This window comes from Mesocricetus auratus, unplaced genomic scaffold (assembly GCF_017639785.1).
Source record: "Mesocricetus auratus isolate SY011 unplaced genomic scaffold, BCM_Maur_2.0 Super-Scaffold_100676, whole genome shotgun sequence".
Lineage (NCBI taxonomy): Eukaryota > Metazoa > Chordata > Mammalia > Rodentia > Cricetidae > Mesocricetus > Mesocricetus auratus.
The window spans coordinates 16676301-16686487 of NW_024429266.1; the positions used below are offsets into that span (position 1 = coordinate 16676301).

Genomic DNA, 10187 nt, shown 5'->3' on the forward strand with positions numbered 1-10187 from the left:
TGAAGTGAGTTACTGGGAGTGGTACTTGAGGTTTTATACCCTGGCCACAATTGCTATCCCCCCTCTGCTTCCTGGGAGTGGTACACCGTTACCTCTCAGCCCTTGCTCCTGCCATCAAACCTTCCTTACCCACTGCATTGTTATCTTGGCCATGCTAGACTGTGTCCCTCTGGGACCTTCAGATAAAGTAAACCTTTTATGGTCTAGTTGCTTTTGGCAGTGTATTTTACTGTAGCAAAAAAAAATAATAATCAAGACACAAAACCAGGAACTGTCCAAAGCAGAGTGTTCATTGTATGTCTTCAATGTTACTGATCCATTGAACAAGATAATCTTATGACAAGGGGTACCTCATGCTATTTCAACTGAGGTACATTTTTACAAATGTATCCAATTAGGATGTGAGGGAAATCTGGCTGCAACATTGATCCCAGGGTTGATTCATTTGGTCAAGTTGGCTAGGCAGGAGTCCCTTTTCACTCCCGAAGCTGTTTGATCACTAGAAGAAGACCACCTTCCTTCCCTGATAGGAAGACTAGTCTTTGGTCAAGGGTATATAAATTTGTGCAACATCTCTCATTGTGGGTCTTCATTCACCAAACATGATTCTGATTATAACTCAGCATTCCTTTAAGTCCCTCTGTGTGGAGAGGATGTGTGTGCAAAGCATGGCACCACTAGACAGTTCTGTGACTACAGAAAATCCCAGGAGAGCTTGGCAACTCATTACCCTGGTTCTATACAGTTAGTGTGACGATGACTCCATCTCCAGAAACCCCCATCCTCTCAGTGTCAATACTTTGCTTCTGTGAACTTTAAGCTTCACAGTTTTGCTCAGATACTTCCAGTGAGCAGCATCCCGAGTGCTCTAATGTCCTGCTGTTCTTCCCATAAAAGCCCAACCAGAGAGCTAAAATGCCCTGTGATGCACCACCTTCTCCTAGTTCACGAGTTCCCACAGACTGGCTAGCCAACGCACAGGCACGGCACAGTAACTCTTACTGGGTGCCTGGCAGGATAGAAGACTGGCATTTAAAGGTCTGCTTAATTCCTGGGAGAAAATTGTTTTGGTTAAAGGAAAGCACCTTTTAGCACATGTTTGTGTCTGACAAGAGAGAGGGAACGCTTAGTTTATGAATATGGTCATTTGTTTTCTCAATTGATAACAGCCTGACTGAGTGTTCATTGTTATTATTCAGATTTAGCACAGAATAAGTGTTGGGCTGAATGACAGCTGGCATCCCATGATGGCTATAAAACATCCAGAAGGCTACCAAAGATCTTGACAGTGGCTTTTGTTTCTTCTCTTAAAAGCTTGAGAACGTATTTTCCACTGTAATAGCATGAAAAACTAGCTCTCTCTCTCTCTCTCTCTCTCTCTCTCTCTCTCTCTCTCTCTCTCTCTCTCTCTCACACACACACACACACACACACACACACACACACAGGTTTATATTTATCAGTTAAAATGTATCCACTAAGGGATACTAATGCCTTCTAGCTGATCAAGGAAACTCAGTTTTCTTTAAGATAATTCTTATATATTCATCTCCCCCAAACGATCCCTAATTTTTGTGAAGACCCTTTCTTTATGAAGTCAAATGTTCCCAGTAGTTAATTAGTCAGTCGATGCTAGTTTTAAAAAACACATACAGCAGAAGTGAAGGTAGACAATATCACATTTTATGAAGTCTTTCACTGCGTACTTAGCCTGCCATTTCCCAAGAATTGCTGTGTTCGACTCCTTTGCTGTGTTTAGTCCCCTGACAGTAGGTGGGGGAATTCAGGGGTCCATGTAGCCTTCAGAAAGTGCCTGTGGATTTTTTCAGAAGTGAGGTCTCTGTGTAAAGATGATTTAAAAAAACATGAAATGAGTCAGCAGCAATAGCAACAGAAGAGTGAAGTCTCTGTAAGAAACCATCTGGCACACGGAGTTCTGAGGGAAATCCCTGGCTGCTTTGGTTCCATTAGAATGGGGTAGTAGGGAACTGGAAACCCCAGAGAATAGAATTTATATTATATCTTGTCTAGAATGCTGAGGACCACCTACACACACACACACACACACACACACACACAGAGAGAGAGAGAGAGAGAGAGAGAGAGAGAGAGAGAGAGAGAGAGAGAGAGAGAGTGTTCATGGGGCTCTGCCCCTCACAAATGTATTCATTTGTGGGTTAATTAGTTAAGTAAACGATACATCTATCAGGAAAGTCAATTGGGTTCCTTTCTTAGCTATATACCTCTTGCCATGTTATGTTCTGTGCCATCTGGGGACATGGCAGAATCCCCACCAGGTACAAGACCCTCATCTGATGGCACTCCTGAAATAAACCTATCCAGAATTCGACACAACAGATGGACCAAGACACTGAAATGAAGTTTACTCCAAAGATGGCACTGGTGCTTCATATCGCTTGTCCTGTGAAGTGGAAGGCCCTGGGGTGGGCATCCTTATTTTTTATATCCCCAACACACACACAAACACACACACACACACACTCTCACATACACACAAACACACACACACACTCTCTCACACACACACAAACACACACACACACTCTCTCTCACATACACACCAAACACACACACACTCTCTCTCACACACACAAACACACACACACACTCTCTCACACACACACACAAACACACACACACACTCTCTCTCACACACACAAACACACGCACACTCTCTCTCACACACACAAACACACACACACTCACTCACACACACACACAAACACACGCACACACTCACTCACACACACACAAACACACACACACTCACTCTCTCTCACATACACACACAAACACACACACACACTCACTCACACACACAAACACACGCACACACTCACTCACACACACACAAACACACACACACTCTCTCTCACACACACACAAACACACACACACTCACTCACACACACACACAAACACACGCACACACTCACTCACACACACACAAACACACGCACACACTCACTCTCTCTCACATACACACACAAACACACACACACTCTCTCACACACACACAAACACACGCACACACTCACTCTCACATACACACACAAACACACACACACACTCTCTCACATACACACCAAACACACACACTCTCTCACATACACACACAAACACACGCACACACTCACTCTCTCTATCTCACACACACACACATACTCACACACACTCTCACTCATACACACTCTCACACACACTCTCTCTCACATACACACATTCACTCACACACACTCACACACACTCTCATACATACACACACACACACACTCACACAGCATAAGCCATACAACTTTAATTGTACTTGCAAGCAGGTTTGCTTCTACTAGGGATTACCTTACCCATCTGTTTTCTCATTAGAGAAACAAAATGAAAAATGAAACAAAAACAATTTCTCTCCACTTACCCTCCTAGAACCTTTACCTGTTACAATAATGTTGAAAGCAATGAAACGAAACAGAAACAGAACATGAGTTTGTTTCATCCTTGCGTCTATAATTTGGGGCTCATCTCTTTTTTTTTTTAAGAAAAATGATTTTCATTTTATGGGAATGAGTGTTGCTTCTGTGTACACAAGTGCAGGCCCCTGGCTCGTGTCCTTGCGGTCTCCGTGTGAATGTGAATGGAGAGCTTCTACAAGAGTTGACTCTTGCATGTTTTCTTTTTATTATCATTATTTTTTCCTTCTGTGTTTTCAACACTATGGACACAGTACCTCCAAGGGAATTCCAATTTCCAGTCATTTGACAATCCCACCTCTCTGCCCCCACCCTGATGTCATGGTACTGGAAAATGAACCCAGGCATTATGCGTGCTAGGCTAGTGCTCTCCCACTGAGACGAGCCGTATCTTACTCCCTTATGCTTGTCTTCATAGCACAGGATAGACTCAAACTGCTTCAGCCACTGGAGTTGCTGCACTTACAGCATGTACCACCAGGCCAAGCTCAACAATTTATACTGAGTTAAGATCAACATTCATCTCCTTATCAGCAATTTACGTTTTTCCAGAGTCTATAAATCATATTATTTGTGAGACTTTCTCATTGATGTTGGCTTCTCTGTGAAGCTATTTGCCCCATACTCAAGACAGAGTGGGTCCAAATGTAGTTGAGAGGCGTGGTTGAAAACCAACTGTCACTCTGGAGATCCCCCATGGAGAACTTCACCCTCCCTGGGGGTGGAGAGGACTGGTGGAGGGACAAGGGAGGAGGGGTGGGAGAGGGAGCTAGGATTGACATGTGAAGCAAGCATGTTTCTAATTTAAATAAAAACATATATAGAAGAAAAAAGAAAACCAACTGTCCCTAGTTGTCAGGCACCAGGGCTCTCTAGCTGTGACAAATGGTTACTCCCCCACCCCTGCTGGCAGTGACTGTGTGGGCTCCCTATGCTCTTTCCAGCCTTTCTGAGCAGCCCAACAGAGCTGGTGTCATATGTGCAATTAATTCTTTGAAGTCCTTCGGCTTCCTTGGATAGGTCTGCCTTCTCCCTGTCCAGTGTGACCTGGGCAGCCTAATGGCTTATCTCAACGTGAGATCTGTCCTGACTTAAAGCAGACTATACAGGAAAAAGATCTCTGTAGCTTGGGGAGACTGGAGATGCAGATGTCACATGTGGGGATTTGGGAGGTTGAAGTCTCTGATGAATGCACCTTTAATAGGTAGCTCCAGGCCATGGGTTTGTTGGAGAAATTTCTTTTGTTCCTTTCCCAGATTACTTGGCACTTTCTGCAATAGACATGTATCAATAATACATGTGATGCCGTTCAGCAGTTCAGCAACTGTTGTCTCCGGCTGTTTATAGATGTGGAGTTTCTGATTAATGGAAATCTAGGCCTGACACTGCAAGCAATGGAAATGGCATTTACTACAATAAGCACTCTTACTTTTTAATTCCTGGGAATTCTAGACCTGCTTAAATCACAAATTCCTTGTGATTAAATGAAGAGGCTCAGAGACCGGATTCTGATCAACTCTTTTGTTCTCCTCCTGGTAGCGGCCTAGGCTTATTACACTTTGAAAATAGAGATTGTGCAGTCTTGGGGGCTAGGGTTGTGGCTCTGGGGGTAAGAGCACTTACTGTGGGAGAACAAAGACCTGAGCCCAAATCCCCAGGACCCATGTAAAAGGCTGGACTTGCCTGTATTTGACTGCAATGTAACCCCAGTGAGGAAGAGGTAGATGGACCTTGAGAACTCATTGCCAACCAGCCTAGCTGATTCACTGAACTTCGGGTTCATCAACCTTATCTCAAGATTATGAGGTGGAGAAGTATGGAGGAAGATGCCTACATCCTCTGGCTTCTGTATGCAAACACAGCTGCACACGTATGTGCATGCATACACACAATGAACGCCAATTAATTAATTATTTAATAAAAAGACATGATGCTTTCTTTTAAGAACATCCAGGTCCTCTTTGCCCTTCTTTGCCCCTCTTTGCCTCAGGCTGGCCATAGTCCTAGGCTTTCTAGATTTATATTACAGGCAATGAATGGTCAGAGTTCCTTTTGTCTCTATCCATTTAGGAAAACATGTACTTTATATGCACATTACAGATCACTATATACAGGCCTATGACCTCAGGGGCAGACATACACAACTTTGCTTCTTCTCCTTTGGGGAAAGATACCTTGGAATCTAGGTGAGACATGGAATTAACACGCATGCACACACAGACACACAGACAGGGTGGGGGAGCAATGTTAGGAAACTTTCAAGACTGAACCCTAAGAAGCCTTGGAGCGTGTGCTTTTACTGTCTTCAGATACAGCCTGAGATGGCTGCATGTCTAACCTGCTGGAGGCTCGGTGGAGAGAACCAGGGCTTCTAGCCATCAGACAGATGTGTTGCTGTGATAAACACCATCACCAAAAGCAGCCTGAGGAGGCACAAGTTTACCTCATCTTATAGGTTACACAGTCTATCCTTGAGGAAAGTCAAGGCAGGAGCTTGAATCAGAAAGCACAGAAAAATTCTGCGTTCTGACTTGCCCAGATGCCTTGTTATACAGCCCAGGCCTGCCTGCCTAGGGGATGGCACCACTCACAGTGGGCGGCACCCTTTTGTATCAGCAATTAAGAAACGTCTCCTAGCCATGGCTACAGACCAATCTGGTCAAAGCGATTCTTCAGTTGAGGTTCTCCCCTCCCAGATGACTTACGTCAAGTTGATGGGGAAGCAAGCCATGCCATGACGCTCACCATGATGAAGATGTCTTTCCACACAACAAGGCTGTATGACAAATGGGTGCCATGTGTTACGTGGTGTGCGTGTGTAGTACGGAGGGGGATGTTGAGTGTTCTATTCTGTCACCCTATGCCTTGCTCCTTTGAGACAGGGTCTTTCACTAAAAGTGAAGCTAGGCTAGTTGCCAGGAACCCCAGTGAACCTCTTTTCCTTATGCCTTGGGGTTACTGGTACATGTGGGTATGCTTAGCTTTCCTCATGGGTGCTGGGATACGAACTGAGGTCTTCATGATTCTACAGCGTATGTGTTTACTGGTTGAGCCTTCTCTCCAGCTGCCAAATTTAGGGTTTTTTTTGTTTGTTTGTTTTTGTTTTGTTTTTGATTTTTCGAGACAGGGTTTCTCTGTAATGTTTTGGAGGCTTTCCTGGAACTCGCTCTGTAGACCAGGCTGCCCTTGAACTCACAGAGATCCACCTGCCTCTGCCTCCTGAGTGCTAGGATTAAAGGCATTCACCACCAACACCTAGCCCACATTTAGGTTTTTTTTAAAAAATGTTGTTTCTTTATGCATTTGGATGGAGAATGCTAATGGGCAGATCCATATAGAAGCCCACATCTAAAGAGAATGGCAGTGAGCAGATACTAACATGGAGGACAATGTCAATCAAATGAAAAAAAATGTATTTCATTTCCGTTGTAGGCAATATACCTGTAGTCAGAAAGTCAGTGTTCCATTTTTTCTGGGCAAAGATTATTGCAGAATCTATAGAACAGAATGTGCCACCGATCTTTAAAATTAATCCTGAGAACAAGGAAGATTGTATTTCATAATTTACGATGGGGAGCATTTCAGAGTTGGTTTCATAAGAGAATTCATTAAGCCAGTATCAAGCCATGCCATTTTAACTGCGGAGTTTAAGTATCTTTAGTTCTGATTTTTTTAATTAGCAGAAGCAAATAAAGAGAGTTTCTTACACCTGTGGGGAATCCTGCTCCTGTATTTCAGGTGACTTCAGGTTTGTCCTGATGTAGCTGCTCTGATAATATGCGGTTACCAGCATATTGTTAATTTCCTGAGACGTCCACCCATCGCGTCAGTGCTGGCTCTTATATGATCAAATGGGACAAAGGGCACAAAACCTCATAATAAGTATTGATTACTTCTGGGATAGCTAGGCATGGGAAGTGTCAGACAAAATGTGATGGAAAAAATTATTTTGGTGTCAGAGAGGCTGTATCGATTGTTTGTCTACCCACTTCTTTCTCTGTAACGCATGTGCATGTGCGCATATTCCCACAACCCGGGTCTTAAACGTCACCCAAAGGTCAGCATGCTGAAGCCTTCATCCCTGGGGTGGTGCTCTTTCAGAGGATGAGGTCTAGGGAGACATTTTAGGTAACTGGAGGCATGTCCTTCCAGGGGCTAGCTCCCCACCCCCACACACATCCTCTGGTTTTCACATCTGAGTAGCCATAACATGATTAGTTGTGCCCCACCATGGGTTCCTGCTGTGAAGGACTCTGTCATCTCAGATCAGAATCCAAAAGGCCAAGGATGAACTACATCTATAATTAAGCTGATTGTCTCAGGTGTTTCGTAACAGCGACGGAAGCTGACTAACATGGACACACGCACACACATACACACTTATACACATGAGACACAGAGGATATCAAGATCATATCTGTGCCTGTTAAGTCTCAGGTTTTCTAAATGTTTTGTATTTATTAGCTCATTTATCCCCGAACACAACCCTGCAGACTAGATTTACTATGTACCACTTTGTAAGACTGACCTTGATTTGGCTGCATATCCAAGGGTGACATATCCAAGGGTGACTTTGAACTTCTGAGCCTCTTGCCCTCACCTCCCCAGTGCTGGGATTACAGACTTGAATTGCCATGCTCAGCAGCCAGGCCTTCCTCTTGTAGCTGGAAAACCCAGAAAAGGTCAGATGGAATGCTGCCTGAGCACTGACTCCCACTGGGAGATGCTCCCGGTCCTCCTGCCTCACCCCATGCTCAAGAATAGAGGCCTGGGTAGCTCTCTACACAGTGCTTCCCTGTCTCCAGCCCCAGTTCTTCCTTGGGTGGTGGGAACCCTGGAGGGCAGTGCCAAACCAGGCCTTGGCTAACTGCAGCTGCAGAGCTCAGAGGGCCTTGTAGTTGACCTTCAGTTGTCCACGCTTGCTGCTCATTTACCTTATTTGGGTTCTGATGTTGCAAAGATAAATGGCACACTTACTGAAAGTAAAAATAAGTATTTATTGTAGAAATTACTCACAAGAGACAAACAAGTAACCCAGATGAACCGAGTAGTTTTCCACCGCTGAACTGGAAGCCGGGGGAAAAAAAGAGCGAGACTTCCGCTGTTCGGTCTTTTATACCTTCCTCTGCAATGCCCCTAGCCATGCCCAAAAGTGGGTCTGGCTAGTGACATAGTTGACTGCCTACTTCCGTATACCTCTTTAGTCATGCCTAAAGTGGGTGTGGTTAGCGTTGTGGTAAACCGCCCTTTTATTACCTCATCTGTATGCGCCTCTAATAAGTCCCATGGCTAATGGCTGAGTACTGTTTTCCTCCTACAGGGTTCTATTCCTGAACAAGTAGCCTTGCCCCAAAGAATCGCCAGGAGCATCCTGTAGTCATACCTCTTACTCACCCTGTGTTTTCCTTCAAAGTGTTTATGACTACCAAGTAATAAGTACTGCTCCATGGTTACCCGTTCGCTGTCCTCTAACTTAAAAGGAAGTTGTGAGAGGGCGGGACTTTTCCGGTTGCACGTACTTGCTGTACCTACAGTGGTGTCGAGCGTATGCTAGGCGCTCCTTTGTGTTATACTACCGTGTTCGTTAGCTTCCCACCACTGTAGCAAAGTACCTGCGGTTCTTGGAGTTCCAGGCCATGGCACAATGTGTCCTCTGCTGAATGACAGTGATGGGTAGCTCATAACAGAGCAAAACGGCTCACCTTCAGGCCAGAGTCCTGTAAATCCTCAATGACCTGAAGATCTCTGATGAGACCCTTACGTTCAAAGGGTTTGACCACCTCTCCTAGCCCTGCCCAAGATTACATGCTTTTTATACACAGACCTCTGGGGACTGTTTAAGATATGAGCTGTAAAAAATACTTTTTGGGACTTAGGACTCAGTTTCCCCTGGGGTCAGAAGGACTGGAGTGAAGAGTCTTTAGCCAAGTGGCAGAAAAAAATAAACTCGGTAGCTCTGAGTACAAATGACTAGCCTTTCAGAAGAGCTTCATCCTTTAGAAAGTCATGACCATCAATGTCTTCCTCAGCAACAGATGCCGTTTGAGGATAAGAATTGATTATTGGAATTGATGAGGGAAGAGGGCCAGCCCCTGATTCCTTTTACTCAGAGTTCTGCTCAAATGAGTCCAACAGCCCCATGTGGGGATCTGGTGTATAGAGAATGCCCACGGGCCAGCAAAGAAACCTGACTCTGTGTTGGGGGTCAGTTCCCCTGCTAGCCCTAATCTCAGAGAGCTACCTCAGGGCCCAGGCCCAAGGGCCAAGGTTTTTTCCTTGTGGAGGAGCCCTGTTTGTCTTATCTGTCTAGTTTCCTACCTTAGACATTGACTCTCCAGGGTATCAAGACAGACCCTGGGAGGGGAAGATGAATGAGTCATCATCTCTGTCCCTCAGGGGCTCCTGGCTTCCACACATTCGCACACTGATACCTCACACATCTTAAGACTTTTACGATGACAGATACAAGTGTATTGCATTCTGTGTCTACCTAATATCCTTCCCTCAAACCGTGATCAATGGGACTGAGAGAAGGGCGGCCTGGAAGTCTCCTCGGGAATGTGTGGTTGCTCTCCTCTGGGACTGACCACAGTGCTGCCCTTATGCACTGATAGCCTTCCACCCAGGCGCTTGCTCTGCTTCTCAGACACAGCCATTTCACTGCATCCTCGGGTAACACCTCCACAGAGACGCTGTTTTAATTAA

At 45.0% G+C, this 10187-nt stretch overlaps 1 long non-coding RNA gene across 1 annotated transcript; it reads right to left on the reverse strand.

The window, feature by feature from the left end:
- Positions 1-1672: 1672 nt before the first annotated feature.
- LOC110342455 lies at positions 1673-8660 on the reverse strand. The gene is made up of 3 exons (XR_002384529.2): positions 8499-8660; positions 8011-8146; positions 1673-1840 (listed from the first exon to the last, which is right to left on the reverse strand). It is a non-coding gene; the product is annotated as an uncharacterized LOC110342455 (long non-coding RNA).
- Between the last annotated feature and the right edge of the window lie 1527 nt (positions 8661-10187).